The following is an 18,097-nucleotide window of genomic DNA, read 5'->3' on the forward strand; positions in this document are numbered from 1 at the left end:
TGTCAAAAAAAAGTTTGAAAGTTGTTGCCTTAAAGGATGGGTAGGATTTGGACATGTTTCTTTGAGCTCCTTTGCTCTGGGCCATTTTGTGTCTTGAGCTACCCTTCTGTTGTTACTCTTTCTTGACTTTCCAACTCTAGTTTGAACTGCAAAACCGAGTGTAGGCACTGCCCCTTTCCATAAGGTTTTCTCAGCTTCCTGCCACTCTCCATCTCTACCCTAGTGTGGGTTGAGTGCTCCATCACTCTGCTCCCACAGCACCATAGCTTACATATTTCACAGCACTTATAATGTTACATAGTAATTGTTTTTGCTTCCATGTTCACCCCTACCCCAACAATGAGCTTCCTTGAGTTAGGGAAGCTCATAAGGTCTGAGTCTTACTCAGGGCTAGTCTTATGGGTCTCCAATCAGTGCAGTCACATAGGGCTCTGTATTTTGAAGGGCCCTGTGCTTATAATGCAGTATCACTGTCCTGAAATTCTTAATAGTTTTAAAACAAAGAGCCTGAATTTTCATTTTGTACTGCACCTACAAATTATATAGCCATTCTGTTCTTATTTACGCTAGGTGCAACCAGAGTCCAGTTTAGTCAACAGAATAAGGGATCCACAAATAAATGAACAAAAGATAAATGAATTTTGAATTAAGTCCCATCATTTATTGAGAACTTCTAATGTCAGCCCAGGATTTGGGCTAACAGTGGTCATGTACATCATGTCATCAAATGTCTTCAGAGTTAGGGACAAATAGCACTGGGACAGGGAATGGTATGTGAGCAAAGATAGGAGGCGGGAAAGTACAGCACATGCAAGGAAAGTAGGGAACATGCATTCGTTCAATTTATTAAAAACATAAGGCATTAGTGGACGATGTATCTGGAAAGTAGGTTGAGACAAGATTTTGGAGGAAAAGCTGAGAAGTTGGACTTTATTCTGATGACAATGGAAGGTCAAGGAACATTTGTGAGTAATAAGGTCTAGGCATGTAGAAAAATTTTTTAGCTGCTAAATATCTTTTCAGCTCTAGAAGAGTATACAAAAAACCTATTTATCATTTGGGAAAGGAAACTTCTGAGGACTCTATGAAGTTGGCATTAGACGCATTTCATGTGTTTCTCTATAATTGTGTAAAAATCAAATGTCATAGGTTAAACCTATTTTAAAAGTCAAATATTTTACGTGCAATAAAAGAGATGAGTATTTTAAATGATCCTTTTTTTTTTAAAGGCAATGATCAATTTGATTTGCAACTTTGGAAAGGTATTTTTAAAAGTGTGGTCATCCATGATTAGGAAGTAACTCAACACAGAATAAACTAGATTATCTGTGAAATATAAATGTCCAGTTTCATAAAGAAGAAAAGGCAAAGATTTCTATAAGCACATTTATATTGGAAACAGTGTCAGAGCATTTCCAGGTAAGGAGAGTATTGTGTGTCTGATAGAAAGAGACCAGACTGGTCACTCAATATGTGATTCCACCAAATAACTCAGTGAAATAGCAAACTGTATAGATAGGTTGGGGTAAGTCCTACTAGAAATAAAAGGAATTGGATTTTTTGAACATCTTATTTAGCCCTAATTCCTCCTTTTACAAGTGGCAAAGCTGAGACACGGGGCAACACGTACCTGTCCTAGGCTCACACAGCCAGTTAGTGGTTGAACCAGAACCAAGCTTAACTAAGGCTAGTTGTGTTGAATTCTGAAGATTTCTGCTAATTTCCAGTTTTCTTGGTGTCAGACATATTTCCTTCAGTGGTTAGTGTTTATCATGAACTCAAATATTGCCTTGGAAATAATAAAAATTTAAAACTTTAAGTCCATCTGTATGTGGTGTGTGTTTTTTCTCTTTTTCTTTTCTCTGCCATAATGGAATCCAAAATAGAGTGAACACGGTTTAGATATTCAAAGTGTGCCTAGCTAGCAATTTATAGCTATCCCTATCTAAACATGTTGTATATCAAGTATGTAAACAGAGGTCAGTGTCATTTTTCTTTTCTCGCTGTCAGTAGATAAGTAAATAAAGGGGAAAAAATAGAAAGAGAAAAAATAGAAGGAGAAAAAAATGCCATTTGCTTAAAGTAAATTAGCTTTTACTATGGGTCTGTGAGATAAGGGAAAAGGATTTTCAGTCAGTTGCTCTGGTGATAAATCATGCACAGGAGATTAGAACTTAGGAAAGATAGGATTGGTGCAAGCCACAGGGATTCTTTTCATTGGGAATAGATTTCATTTCTAACCTTGGTGGGTTGCATGCGGCGCCTCCAGCCAATGTTATTAAACAAATTTAAACCAACAAACAGTTTTCGAGTACTTAAAGTGTGCCACACCTTGAGCCAAGATTGGGGATATAGGAATGAAAGAGGCACATTTCTTGTCTTTAGGAGCTCACACTCTAGTGAGGAAAGATAGAGCCATAAATAGGCATTCACAACACGCTGTAAGTGCTATGATAAACTTGACCCTTGAGTATTATTAGAATGCAGAGGAAGAGCATGTTCCCAGCATTGGAGATCTGGGAAGGGTTCCTGGAGGAAGTGATGACTTTATGATGTGGGGATGGAGGGACGACAGGGAAAGATTTGAGGGAGGAAGGTGTCCCAGACATAGGATATGCCCAGGCACGAAGGCATGGAGGCCCCTGCTCATTCCGCCTGTGCAACCAGGAAAACTCATGTGTTTCCCGTTCATTTTTTCCCGTGATAAAATGGTGATTCCCCACTCCTCTCCTGATCCCATAAATTTTAAAGGATTCAGTAGAATTTATTAGAAGACTACACTGTTGAAAATACAGATTCAAACATAAATGCAAGACCAGGAATGAGGAGACCTGGTCTATAGACCTGACTTCAGCCCTCATTGTTTATGTGATCTTGGACAAGTCATTAATCTCTCAAGGCTCTGTTTTCTTATCTGCTAAATGGAGATAATAATGGCTGCTTGCATCACAGTCTTCTTGTGTTAATTGTTGTTAAAAAACTACCAAGTGCTATATAACTTAATAGATTTTACATACGCCCACGCAGGTGTGCACACATGTAGTTATATAGTTCATTAAACAGTAGACTGACTCTAATAAACATTTATGACCTAAGTGTTTTTCTCATGAATTGTCTTCCACACTGCAACCCAGTGGTCAACCAAAAACATAAATCTGATCTGTCATTTTCCTACTTAAACCTTTCAACAGCTCCCCTTTGCCTATCAATGTGCAACCCCCTGAATATGACACATCAGAATCTTTAGACTGGTCTCCTTACTTTTTAGTTTAATCTCTCATAACTTACTTTGTCCTTCAGTAATGCCAAGAGCCCAGGCTACCCTCTTTCCTTGCCTCCTCCCTGTCCTTCTTTCCTTTATGGTCCCCAGTTAAACTTCTGCCTAGGACATATTTCATCTTTTGCTTGCATTAGGGACCATTTTGAAGTACACAGACTTTCTGTAACCACATTTGAAACTTCCATTGATTATAGAGAAATTTCTGTCTTGTGTATTCTCCTAATCTGTAAAAGCCTGGGTAATGTACTATGGCCAGCTGGTAAAAATGGGTCCAATGCAAAATTCCATAAGCCCCTCCCTTGTCCCCTCCATAAGAATATTCTTTTCTATTTTCACTCATGGCAAAAGTCTTAGATATGTGTGTTATTGAGGCTGATCTTGTAATTATAAGAGATGAAGAGAATTTTTGCATTTTTAAAACCTCGTTTGTCTGAATATCTGTTGCAAAATATTTACTCAAAAAGTCCATTCAAAAATCAAGCCATTTATGATAAACAGTGCTTTGCAGACTTCATCCATAGTGCGCAGTCACATTTCTAGTAAAACTCACGTGTCTAAAGGCTCCTTTGGGCTATTCTGTCATGCAAAGGAAAAGGTGAATTCAACTCTCCACTTCAAGGAAGCAGAACTGTTAACAGCCCTTCCACAGATTCTCTTTTCTCCTCACTGCCAAACTTCACTCACAACCTTCCTCCCATCTCTTCCCCAACTCTCGTCTTTTCCTGTCTGGCAATAGGGCTCAGTGGTGCTGCCCTCGTTCTGCTGGAAAGGCCTGTCGGCTCCTGTGGACACAGCAACCCAAGTGGAACTTTGTTTTCTCTTGGGGGGAGAGGGACATAAGAGAGAGGAGGTTGATGGACCCAGACCCAAGGCTTTCAGGAGAGAATTGAAGGCATACACAGAAGCTTCTGGTTCTAAACCTGATTGTATTAAATTATTTGGGGGACTGGTTGTGACTTCCTCACCTTATCCCTAGAGATTCTAGGCTACCATGGGGAGAGATACTCTTTTTCTCCTCCCTCCTTTCCTCCTCCTTGTCCTTCTTTATGTAGTAGAGGCTGAAATATAGAAATAACTGCACAAGCTAAGAAAAGACATGCTCTATTTTCCTGAGTGTCTGAGACTATGAAAATCTTGCCATGATGGAGTGGGGAGTGGTGGGCAGGGACAGGAAAGAGAATTGGTTCATTAGCTTAAAGCTTTGGTAAAGATCTTTGTTTCGTTTTGTTTTAAATTTTCAGTGGCAAGGAGCCTCCAAGCTTCCACATATATTTGCAGCAGACCCATGCACATGCTCTGCCAATGATTAGCACCAACAGCGTGTGTGTGTGTGTGTGTGTGTGTGTGTGTGTGTGTACCTATTCTCAGCTTGTTAGAAAACACACAGCACATCCCATATCACGCCTCTTCTGAATGAAGCAGCCACTGCATGCATGGGTGCTGCTAGGACCTCTGCCACAGGGATGGCTGATGGAGCAAGTGCTTTGTGCATGACTGGAATGTGACCTTTCATCTGACCAGTCTTGCAGGCACTCTTCTTTGTATCTTCAGCTCCCAGCTTAGCAGCATCCCTTACCCTGACCATATATAGAAAGAATCTTTCATCAGGCTTTATTCAACCACATTTGTCCCCTTCCTGCCTGTGTTCTGCCATCAGTTTTAGCCTGCCTTCCTACCCCCTGCCATTTACTAGCTTCCCAATGACCTGTCCCTCTATAGACTGTCCCCGACTTACAAATTATCTTATGGCCTTCCAGCCTACTAGAGCGAGTCTAATATGTTTCCTGAACCCTTGCTGCTGCCATGGAGTGCTACTGCTGTTGTAATGTTGGGGCATACGGAATAACATAGAATATTTATAAGCTCTATATGTTGCTTACTCATCTAAGGATATTTGGTCATGAATATTAGGCATTAATGGTTAGAGGAGGTCGAGATTAACTATGTCCCAATAATCTTGCCACTAGATCATAATCAAAGCAAAAAAGTAGACAAAATTCTGCCTTAAATATCCACATGTACTGTATTAAACAAATATTATTAGCAAGTAGGCACAACACATCATAAAACCTACTTTGTACGCTCATTCAAGATCCAGCCTCTGTTCTTTTATACGATTTGACCACACCAACAGGACTCAGAGGCAGGATTATAGTTGACATCAGGCAACCAGAATTTTCCAAACAAATGGTTCAACATAGTACTGTTTAGGGAGCAAGCCTAAGCCACTATCTCTAAGGGCATAGGCTATGGACCTCTCTGGATTCTCAGATCTCATTTTATACAAATGGGGAAGTATCTTTGGAATATTATAGACAATCCAGATGTTTTCAGAATCAGTTTTTCCAACCTATATAAAATATCTGTTTAACTAAAATGCCAGTATTTTCACCAATGAAAATCTATTTCTAGCATTCATCATGTTAATTAGCAAAGACTGTGGTAAGAATGGATAATAACAATAGTTGAACTATTGTCAGTAATTTTCTACGAAGATTGGCTTTTTAAACTAAATATTAGCTGACCCCTGGCATGCAAATAACTAAGGCAACTGATTGCCCATACAGTGTAGCTTAAACTAATCCACATCTAAAACCTTATGACGAAGTAGATTACAGACAACATAGTACTCTGGATTCAGAAGATAAAGCAAAAAATAAGTTTGTATAGCTAAATTCCAGGGTTAGACTTCTAAACAGAGATAAGCTACCTAGGTGATGATCTCCTTCCCCAAATAACTTTCTATACATTGTCAGAAAAGTTCTCATATTTTCTGAGATCCCATTAACTATAAATATCATCATCTTTAATCTGGAAGAGTTAAAGGGCCACCAGTGCTTATTAATTCAATCAAATTTAGTGAAAATTACATTGGTGCTAATTTAATTGATGGTTTTCCTCTTATTGCTCATGCTGAGCTGGGCCAGTGGGTATGGAGGTAAGACAGAACGGGAGCTGGGTCCCTGGGAGCCATGTGGAGCTCTGTCTGAAAAGTCCTATCTGAAATGATCAGAGTGAAAAAGGCAGAATGGTCAGTGTCAATCAAGTTCTTAAGGAGCCATAGAAAGAACACAGAAAGCTGCCTTAGTGAGTGATCACCACGACAGTTTGCTCCATAGAGACTGGGACCTTCCAATCAAATGCTATTTCTTAATAACATTTTTATCTGTCAGGTTATCCTCAAAAGCAGACTTATAAAAATTGATTATAATAGGGCAGTTTGAATTTAGAAGATGATTCTATGTTCGGAATATAATGGTGTGCTTGACTTTAAGTTATATATTTTAAGAGGGTTGGTAGACTGCTTACACTTGAGTAGATAAGGTCCTGAAGGCTGGCCACTCTCAATGAGAGACACAATACCCAGCTGGCTTTGTGACGTAGAAGGTCCAAATAAACATCACCCTGGGCTGGACTGGAACAACAGGAGATGCCAAGTCGACTTGGGAAAGGCTATGTGAATAGTAAAGGGCAGGGCTGTACTTTATCTATCTGGATACCTCTACTCCAGAGCCTGTGCTGTTCTGTACTGGCTGATGTATGGAGGTGGATGGCCATTACAGAAAGAATGGGTCAGGGATATTTAAAAGGCTTTTTCTTTTTTAATTGGTCCAGATGAGAAATAATGGTATCTGTGTTGATAACAGTGAAGTTGGAGAGAGGTAGACAGATTAAGGACAGATTTTAAAGGTAAAATGAAAAAAAACTTTATTAGGGTTTGGATGTGCAGGATGAAAGAAAAGAGCAATTCATTCTGAATTTTAGATTTTTGGCTTGAGCAACCCATGTGGATAATGTAGCATTAAGGAAAAGGGGGAAGATTTTAGGGAAAAAAGAGGATTGGGCAAGGGTGGGGAGAAGTTTAAGGAGGGGATGTAGAGCTTTATGTTGGCTTGGTTGTGTTTTTAGATGACTATTAGACAATACAAGTGAAATGGCAAATCCACAGAAGGATAATCATGAATCAATGTAACATTCTTATGAAACTTCAAAGTCACATTTGTTGCAAAATGTAATACTGGATAGTTAAACATTGATATGCAGCATAGAACTTTTAAGGCAAGGTAATTACATTTTGGAGAATGTCTATAAAAATTTTTGATTTGTGTCTTGAAGGAATTGGTGGTAAGCCATTCTTTCTAACAGTTTTATAACAGGGTACATTGTCTATTGAGTCTTCATTCTAGCTTTCTAGACAGGGTGAGGTAGGAGGTTTTCAGACATCTTGTTTAAGAATTTTTCTGGGTCTACGTCCTCAATTAAAAACTTCGTTCCAAGTTTTTGGAGCCTGAACAAAAGCTAGTCGTACTGAAGTTCATTCCACCTATGTGTTAAATGACCTCCAGTGGTCTAACTTGGAAACCTATCTACTCTTTATAACAATTTTTATTTTATATTTTGAATGAAAGAGAATGTTCTAAATTGCTAACAGTCCACTTAAAAACCTTTGGGAACACAGCCTACTAGTAAAACCTGGACTGCTTGTACTTTATGTTACATCTCAATCCAATTTTCAGTTAGGAGGAAGTTTAGGGGAGGAGAATATGCTGAAAGACTCAGCTGTGTATCTAGACAGAATTTTAATTGGAATGTGAATCATATTTAGGGAGCAAAATAGAGCTTGCTATAACTCAGGTTCTCGGGAACAAGGATAACACCTGTGTCAGAAATTTTAGAACTGAGGAAATTTAGTTCAGGGCTCCCGCATTGCACAACTGCAAAAGGACCACTCACTGTGTATTCTATGAGAATTATATCTCCTAACGTTGTGCAACACAGAGGCCCCAGAGATGCCCAAAATGCCATTATTCAGACAGAGCACACAGAAAGCACCATGGAAAGGACATGGAATTTAGAGTCAGAGAGGCCTGTATCTCAGTCAAGCTTTGCTACTTACTAGTCATATGGCCTTAACCTGTATAAGAAAATCACTTAACCTATATGAGTTTCAGTTTTCTTAACTATAAAATTAAGGTGATAAAATCTATCTCATTAGGTTAGCTTGTTGATTTGCTCACTTGTTCATTCAACAAATACTTTTTTGAGCATCTACTATGCACTAGGCATGTGCTTAGTGCTAGAGATGTAATGCCAAGAAAGGCAGACATGCTTTCTCCTCCCATGGATCTAGATGAGAGGTAATTACATCAGCAGTTGCCACAAAATGGAATAATTTCCCTGTTAGAGGGAAGGGGTATTCAAGTGCTTGGCATGAAGATCGTACATAGGCTTGGGGAATGGAGTTCTAAAAAAACCACCCAGAGACATGAAAGATTGAATTGGCTAGATAATGGATAGATGCAGGCAAGACATATTCCTGCCCTCTATCCCTTCTATTTAATCATTGACATCCTGTTGCTTCTTTCTTCCTAACACTCCATTCACCTGTTCATTCTTCCCCAGATAGAAGAATTGTAGGCAATTAGGCAAATCTCATGGGATGGTCTCTAAGTAATATAGAGTCCATTTCTTTGAGCTGGCTTTTCTCCTCCTGCCCCAAATGGTGAGAATTCCCTGAGGTTAAGTCTGTTGCCCTTTCCTCTTCTCTCCTTCAGTCAGCCAATCTAATTCTCACCTTCAACAATGATCTCAATATTAGTTATCCATAAATCTATGTACAGCAGTGGTTGTCAGCTGAGGGCTATTTTTCCCCACTGGAAAGTTTTGGCAATATCTGGAGACATTTTTGATTGCCATGACTAGGGGAAGCAAGGAGGCCACTGGCAGCTAATGGGTAGAGGCCAGCGATGTTGGTAAATGTCCTACAATGCACAGGATGGCCCCACAACAAAAGAAATTATCCGGTCTAAAATGTCCATAGTGCCAAGGCTGAAAAACCTGCTGTGTAGGTATTTTCACTCAAGCTGCACTTCTTCGGTTCCATCTGTGTCTAAGACTTTTCTATTTGGACATTACAAAATTATGTTACTGCAGAACCAAATCCAACCTACGTTTCTTGTTTTTGTCAATGATAATAACAGGAAACTACAATTATGTAGTGACTTGGTTGTCTGCTGGGATGGCTCATCATGAAAGATCTACGTAATGCTGCTTTTATCCATAGACCAACAAATTCATAGCCCTTTCCCCCAATTTCTGTAAATACCTATGTTCTTATAATCTCATGTTTCTTTCTGCCTCCCTTTTCTACAGTTGCTGTCTGCTTTGTTAGACACAAAACTCAGTCTCTGCACAGGTTTACCCCATAAAACGAACTTACAGCAGGCGTTCTTGGGTTTATTGCCCTTTCTTAAAGATTTCTGAAGAATCATAGAGATTCACATTGCACAATATAGCCTTTCTCTTTCTCTTTCCCATCTCTGGTACTTTCCATCATATTTCTCTTGGATTACCCTCCAACAATTCTAGATCCTTCTGTCTCTTGGAAATGCAATTTTTTTCATTACATAAAGCATCCACTGAGCCTTGAAGACCTGGTGAGAGGTGAGGGTATTGAGGATTACCCACTACTCCTAACACTTATCAGGACATTTTTCAAAATAAGGTAGTGGTATCCCTGAGATAATTTCTGATATATAAAATCTCTGTTTTTGAAATGCTTATTTTAAAATTAATTTAAACTTTACTTCATTTCAAGATGTTTTCTACTTGTGAGATAAAAAGTATATTAATTAGATATAGATTCAATTGCACAAGACAGAAATGTAAAATCACAGTGACTTGAAGGGGACCGTTAAGTTCTCTGACTCTTAAACATCTGAGCTAGTATGGCAGCTCCATTCTGGGAGAAACAGTGACCCGTGGTGTAGCCCTTGTCTGCACAGTCCACAATGGCCCTCCACAACATCCTACTCCACTGGTAGAAGGGGAAGAGAAAGCAGAAGGCATGACCCTTACTTTTAAAGGTAGGGCCTGGGGACTAGCTGGTTGGAGTGCAGACTTAAGACCAAGACTTAAGACCAAGGTCACGGGTTTGGATTCCATATGGGCCAGCTACCCCCTAAAATAAGTAAATAAAAGTAGGACCTAGAAGTTGCCCATCACTTCCACTTCCATTCCATTGGCCAGAACTTAGTCATATGGTCACACCTAGAGGTGATGGGGGCTGGAGAATGTAATCTGTATTCTGACTGGTCATGTGTGTAGCTAAAAATCAAGAGCCCTCTTCACTAGAAGAAAAGAATGGATGTAGTGGGACAACTGGCTATATCTGCCTCAGAGAAACTCAATTTCAGAAAAAGTACCAGGATGAGAATGATGGGGATATCTGTGTCTTTACCCATTTTTCTTTTCTATCCATCTTCTTGATTTTTTATAACATTTCTCCCCCATGCTCCTGCTGCAACACTAATTCAGACCTTTCTTATGCCGGGACTATATTATCACAGTCAATTTCTGTCAGTCTCCTGAATGTAATTGTACTGTGTCTCTTTCTGCATCACTCCCTGGGCCAAAATCTTGTCCGAAGCCAAACCCTTATCTTAGCAATAGAGGACCTACAACCTCTGATCTGTACCTCCCAGCTTTAACTCTCTTCGCTAACATGTGTTTCTTGAATATGCTGTTCTTGAGCATTTTCTTCCCTCTTTCACAGTCATTCCAGGCTGCAGTGATGTATCTCTCTAGATACATTCGAGTTCAAACTCTAATAATCAGCAGAGTTTTCACCGTGCAATTTCACATGTGATAATTTATGTGCAGGTACGTATGTGTGTATCAAACATGTCTATGTGTGTCCTTGAGGGGGCTGTTTTGGGGGACTGTGAGGAGTGAAAAGAGATGAATATGAAGAAGTAGGAAGGACTAGGATGTGAGACTCTTGTTAAAAATCAGTTTAACCTATAAACACAGGAGAGTTATCAAGCACTCTTGGGATGAGGGCATCAAGAATTTATACTGAAGAGACGCTTCTTAGAAAATAGTAATCAGACAAACTGCTCTTTGATCTCAGTGAACACTTTCTCAGCACTAAAGTGTATATCCTAGTGAGATTGGAAACTCAGGACAAGTAGAGACCTTGCATTATGTAGTAGTAGCAACAGTGATAAAATGGCAATTCATTTGCTTGTTTTTCTTTTCTTTCTCTTTTTTTCCTTTGCTGTGTTTATTATAGCTAAATTAATTTTTATTTCGTTTTAATACTATATTTATCATTACACAATGTAATCATTTTTTATGGCCCTTTATCAACTTAATCACTAACCTTCTTCTCTCCTCCACTTTTCCCACCTCTGATGAACTCAGTTATTTTCTCTCCTGTTGAATTGTTGTGATTGTTGTGTCTTTCTTTCTTTCTTATTTCTTGTTTATTTGTTTATTTATTTATTTATTTTTTTCCAGTTTTCACTTATGAGTGAGGACATGCAGTAGCTCTCTTTCTGTGCCTGGCTTATTTCATTGAACATCATTTTCTCTAAGGTCATCCATGCTGCTGCAAATCGCAGTATTTCATTTCTTTTTATGGCAGAGTAGTATTCCTTTGTGTATTTATACCACATTTTCCTTATCCAGTTTTCTGTCAGTGGACATTTAGGTTGGTTCCAACTCTTAGCTATTGTAAATAGAGCTGTGATAAACATGGGAGTGCAGGTATCTCTTCCACATAATGATTTCCATTCTTTTGGGTATACACCCAGCAATGGGATTCTTGGATCATAAGGCAGTTCTATCTGTAGCTATCTGAGGGAGCTCAAACTGTTTCCCATAACAGCTGCACTAATTTGCAATCCCGCCAACAGTGTAGGAGGGTTTCCCTTTCTCTGCATCCTAACCAGCATTGGTTATTCTCTGTCTTTTTGATAATGGCCAGTCTAACTGGCATGATATAGTATGTCAATGTGGTTTTGATGTGAATTTCCCTGATGTTTAGTGATGTTGAGCATTTTTTCATGTGTCTATTGGCCACTGATTGGAAGAATTACCATTGTAAAATTGTCCATACTTCCCAAAGCAATCTACAGATTCAGTGAACCCCCCCCCCAAAAATACCAATGACATTCTTCACAGAAATAGAATAAAACAATCCTGACATTCATATGGAGCAATAAAAGATCCAAAAGAGCCAAAGCAATCCTGAGCAACAGCAAAATAAACAAACAAACAAACAAATAAATAAATCTGGAGGCATAACACTACCTGACTTCAAATCATACTACAAAGCTTTAGAAACCAAAACAGCATGGTACTGGCATAAAAACAGACAAATTGACCAATAAAATAGAATAGAGATCCTGAAATAAATCCATGCACTTATGGCCAAGCAATTTTTGCCAAAGGTGCCAAAAATATACAACGGGGAAATGACAGCCTCTTCAACAAATGGTGCTGGGGAAACTGGATATCCAATGCAAAAGATTAAAACTAGACTCCTATCTCTCACCATATACCAAAATCAACTCAAAATGGGCTAAAGACTTAAATTTAAGATGCCAAACTATGAATCTACTAGAAGAAAACATAGGTGAAATGCTACACGAGATGGGAGTGGGTAGTACTTTTTTGAGTGAGACTAGAAGGGCAACTGAAGCAAAATACCCAAATGGGACTAAATCAAACTGAAAAGCTTCTGCACAGCAAGAGACGCTATCAACAAGGTGAAGAAACAGCCTACAGAATGGGAGAAAACATTTACAAACTACACATCAAAGGGCTAATGTCCATAATATATAAGGAACTCAAACAACTCAACAGCAAAACAAACAAACAAACAAACAAAAAACAAAAAAAAAATAAATGACCCAGTTAAAAAATGGACAAATCTCCTGAACAGACATTTCTCAAAGGAAGACATACAAATGGCCAGCAAGCACATGAAAAAGCACCCCAGTTTGAATGGCTATTATCAATAAGATAGAAAATAACAAATGATGGTGGAGAAAAAGAAGCCATTCTACATTGTTGGTGGGAATGTAAATTAGTACAGCCACTGTGGAAAACAGTATGAGGTCCCTCAGAGAACTAACAATAGATCTACCTTATGATCCAGTTATCCCACTACTTGGTGTATACCCAAAGGAAATGAAATCAATATATCAAAAAGACACCTGCACTCCCATATTCAACAGAATGCTATTCACAATAGCCAAGAGATGGAATCAACATAAATGCCTGTCAATAGAGGAGTGGATTAATAAACCATTGTATATATATACAATGGAATACTATTCAGCTATAAAAAGAAATATCGTATCATTTGCAGCAACATGGATAGAACTGGAAACCATCATGTTAGGTAAAGTCAGGCACAGAAAGACAAATACTGCATGATCTCACTCATATGTGGAATCTAAAACAAACAAACAAAAAGTGGTTCTCATAGAAGCAGAGAGTAGAATAATGGTTACCAGAGGCCAGGAGGGATGGTGGATGGGAGGGGAGGAGAAGGGGTAGACTAAAAGGTACAGAACTATGCTATCTAACCTAAGTGAATCATAGTGAGTACATGCATGTACTGAAACAACACACTGTACCCCACAAATACGTAAAGCAGATGTCAAAATTAAAAAAATAATTAAAAACCCCTCCATATTGGTTGTATGTTAGACTGGACCCACTCATGGTTCCACACAGTCATCCCCCTCCTCTAACCCAAGCCTTGACTTATGATCTTGAAATTAGATTTAAATTAGCTCTTTCCTGTGGGTCTTTTCAACCCTGCTCCTGCTACCAATCCCAACACGAGCAGTCATGCCTAGGTCTCTGATGAACAAAAACAGGCAAAAACAGAAACTTCCTACAATTATCTGAAGTTCGGCTGTTGAAACTGGAAGGCTTGGGCATTGAAGAAGGATGTTGTTGGAGGAGGAGGTCTGGCATCATCCGCGGAGTACTGACAAGAGGGACTGAGGAGAAATTACCCTTGGATTGAAAGGACAGGGAATCTCAGACCATGACTTCTGCAGAGGAGGAGGGATGGTGGTTGCTTTCTTCTTCCTTCTGCTTTTTCTCCTGATCATTGTGTAGGCTGTTCTATAACCATTCCCTTCCAGTAACTTTTGACTCCTTTTTCAGTTCTGAATCTGAAACGAGCCTTTTCAATGGAATGCATACCCTTGGAAATCCATACCCTTGGAAAACGTTAAGCTGCAGAGACAGAATATACACTTCTAATCAGAAAGTATCCTAGGAGCAAACTAATATCTGGTAGGCATGATTTAAAAAGTACATTTCTAAAATGTCATGCTGTGCTTATATGCACTCTCTCATTTAATTTTTATACCATCTGCATGTGATCTGTATTTTTTTTTAACAGATGTGGAAATTGAGGTTAAGAGAAATAGAGAAACTTTTATCAGCCTCAAGCTGTGTATGTCATAGCTGAAGACCACAGATATTACTGGAAATAATGAGGACATGTGTTCTGGAAAAGAAGAATTTTGCATTATGCTTTGGTGGTTATGAAGGTGAATATAACTTTCTCCAAGTGCCTATTATGTGCCTACTGGCCACTTTACAAATATCATCTCATTTAGTTCTAACAATCTTATAGAATTAAGTATTTCAATCCTCACTTCATTGATTAAGAAATTTGAAGATTAAAGAGGAAAATTACACACAGAAGGTCTCATAGCCAGTAGGGATCAGAGTGTGAATTCCAATCCAGTCTGCTCCCAAAGTGTGTGACTTTCACCGAAGTGACAGAGAGGGAAGCCTGGAATGTCAGGTGAGGGATATATTAGGAGCATTAGTACCAGGGTGAAGAAGTAAGTCATTTACAAAGACAGAAAGAAAAATTCATTAGGATAAAACACTGGGATCAAAAAGGGAGAAGTAAAAAAAAGAGGTTGAGATATTGGGGAGGAAGTAACAAACAGGTGTTAACCCAAAGTTTGAGGAGTTAGGGTTTGATATTCCGGGCCTTGGGAATCTACTGCATGGTCTTGGGCAGGGTTGTGACATAGCAAGATGGAATGCTGCAAGATGGTTTTACTCTCTGTGCATCATACAGAAAAGAGGAGAGTGATTAAAAACCGGATAACTTCCTGGGAGGTCTTTCCCAACCTTTCCAAATTACTGGTGATGGTGACGGCTGCATTTGTTTTTGAAAGTGGCTATGTACCCCGCTCTGATCGATTCACTTTACATATATTTTCTTACCTCTTTAATATTCCCAACTTTTTATCAAGTAAGTATTATGATCATCATTCCCATTTTACAGACAAGGAAACTGATGTTCAGAGAAGCTAAGAAACTCCCCGAAGGACAAATAATTAAATGGTAGGGCCAGAATTCAGCGAGGTTTGTGTGGCTTCTCGGTCTTTTCCCTTTCTCCCACACCATGCTCCTTCTCGCTGCTCTTCCTATCACTCAGTAGCAGGGGCACGACCCCCTAGAGTATCCTCTTCACCACAACTCTCTACATAAAACCAATGAAGGGCAAGTGGAAAGAAGGACCAGCAGTGACTGCTAAAATTTCTCTTGTCCCAGATATTTGACAGTTCTGTGCTTGTGAGCACTAGATCGTATGTTAATTTCTGTGCTTGGGCTAAGAAGTTCTTGGCATGAGATGTTTCAGGCTGAGCTTGAGATTTAAACAGGCTGTTCTGGGGACAATGGATGGAGACTTTCTTTGACACAATTGTAGCTTACTCATAGCTTTAGAAAAAGATGTTACTTGTGCACAATTTACCTGTAGAGGTTTCCCTTTCATCAATGTTCTCTTTTCGCTCAAATAAATTGACTAGTTCCTAAGAGCCAGATGTCACTGCGTAATGGCAGAGTTTAAAATTAAAGAGTGTGTCTAACTTTTCCACTCCTCAGCTGCAGGGGAAATGAATGGAAACCCTGGGGACTTGGAAAAGAGGAGGTCAGCAGCAAGACATGTCTTTGAAGTTTCATGTTTCATCTTACAAATTCGTGTAAAGTTCCATTCCTACAAAAGGCATCTGCATTTTAAAATTAAAATGTTTTAAAACTAGAGAGAGGCACCATGATAATCTAAGAGTTTCTTGTACTCCCCAGCATACCACCTCTTAATCCTGAAGTCAGTGAAACTTATGTGAGACACCAGACATAATTTCAACTAAATCTCAGTGACCATGGGAGCAGACCCTTCTAATCCCATGCTTTCTCTGTCGCAAACATAGCCAGAAAGTCAAAACCGACATAAATGTCACGCACTGTGACAACTGCACAATGCAGAGATTGAGTGTGTAATCACGTAGACCATCAGGGCTCTTGTAACACCTGAAGACTGGTACGGTGTAATGGTTAAGAACAGGGCTTTATGCTTAAAAAATCAGGGTTCAAATTCCAACTTTGATAATAACAGCTGTAGGACCTTGAGTTAATTATTTAGCGACTATAAATCACAGATTCAGAAAGGTTAAATATATTAATATGTTGTAAATGCTCAATAAACAGTAGCTTTAATTATGGCTAGTGATTTTCAAATCACTATACTTATTTTTGAATGTAAAAATTAAAAATATATTGTTAAATGTACTGCAAATGATTAGTGCCTCTTAAAAGGAAAATAATCTTTAACAGTTGAAAGTATTTGAATATTCATCTGTAGGGTCCGGAAACCTAAAACAAAATTATAGTTTAAATTTTTTTAAACATACTGCTACCTGGTACCTGCACTCCAGAGTATTCAAAGAAACATTCTGGTGCAGAAAAAATCACTGTAAATATATACAGAAAAGTTATGAAAAGACAATCAATGAATTAAAGCAATTTTTCACCTCTTAGAAAAGTATCAAATTATTCTTATACACTAGTCTGGATGCCCCATTGTTGAAAAACAGCATAAAATTTCTGTAAAACATGAATATGTAAATACTTAATAAGATTAGAAAATAGCAGAGATAAAAATCTAAAAACTGAAAAATTCAGGAATGCTGATCAAAACAATATTTATTACAATAATTGGATAATGTGAAACACAATGAAGTTCTTTAGATTATGTCCTGTTCTAGGGCTTATGTAGGGTGTGGGGATTCAGTTTTCAATACACAAAAATTCACTGAGCTAAGTGTTGTGTTACACTCTGGAACAGAACGTGCCAGCATGTATTCTCAAGGAATCTACAATGAGCGACTGTGACAGTATTCCCCCTTTCTCTCTGATGGGAATCCAGTAGCCTGGTCCTTCAAGTTCTTTTCTGTTCCTTACATATCAGATCTACCATTTCTTTTGTCAGGTTTTCAACCCTTGCTAACTGAGAAGTGATGATGCTGAGAAGACATTACTTCGGAACACCATTACTTTTCTGAGAAACTTATTTTAGAGACCCTTATAAATAGAGAAATCCTGGGGGCAGTTCAGAAGTAAAGAATGATGTGTTAAGAGAGACTCCTGCAGCTACCGACACATATATCTTGATCGGACTAACACAGATTGGTGAGAAAAAAAAGAAAGTAGCATTTAGTAGACTCTCTCTCACCGTGATGTTGTCAGAAAAAAATACATGGGTTGTTTGGTGACCCAATTTTTGGAGACATTATTATCGACTGCAACTGGCACATGCTCTTAAAGGAGATGTATCAGACCTGGAGGGTTATGCTAGGCTTCCTGCCAGAGGCCCACTTCCAGCAGCTTTCCCTGCAGCTTGCAAATTTGATCTAATGGGTAGCAACTCAAAGAAAATAGTTAATTTCTATGATTCTTTTATAGTCACACAACAGACACATATTCAGAGAATTGTCATAAATATTAATATTCTGGGAATTTCCATGAATATTCAGTGAATGGCAGAAAGATCTCCAGATGGTACTTCTGGGGTTCTCTGGGAAGCTGTTCTTCTCTTTGCAAGCTCCCTCCTTACAAGGGACAGATGAGAGGAAGGGGTGGAGGTAGATGGAAAGAGATGAAACAAGCTTTCCGTGAAGCCCTCTGAGTTCTTGCTCCACTTCA

The sequence above is a fragment of the Cynocephalus volans genome, chromosome 8, assembly GCF_027409185.1.
Source record: "Cynocephalus volans isolate mCynVol1 chromosome 8, mCynVol1.pri, whole genome shotgun sequence".
NCBI classification, from domain to species: domain Eukaryota; kingdom Metazoa; phylum Chordata; class Mammalia; order Dermoptera; family Cynocephalidae; genus Cynocephalus; species Cynocephalus volans.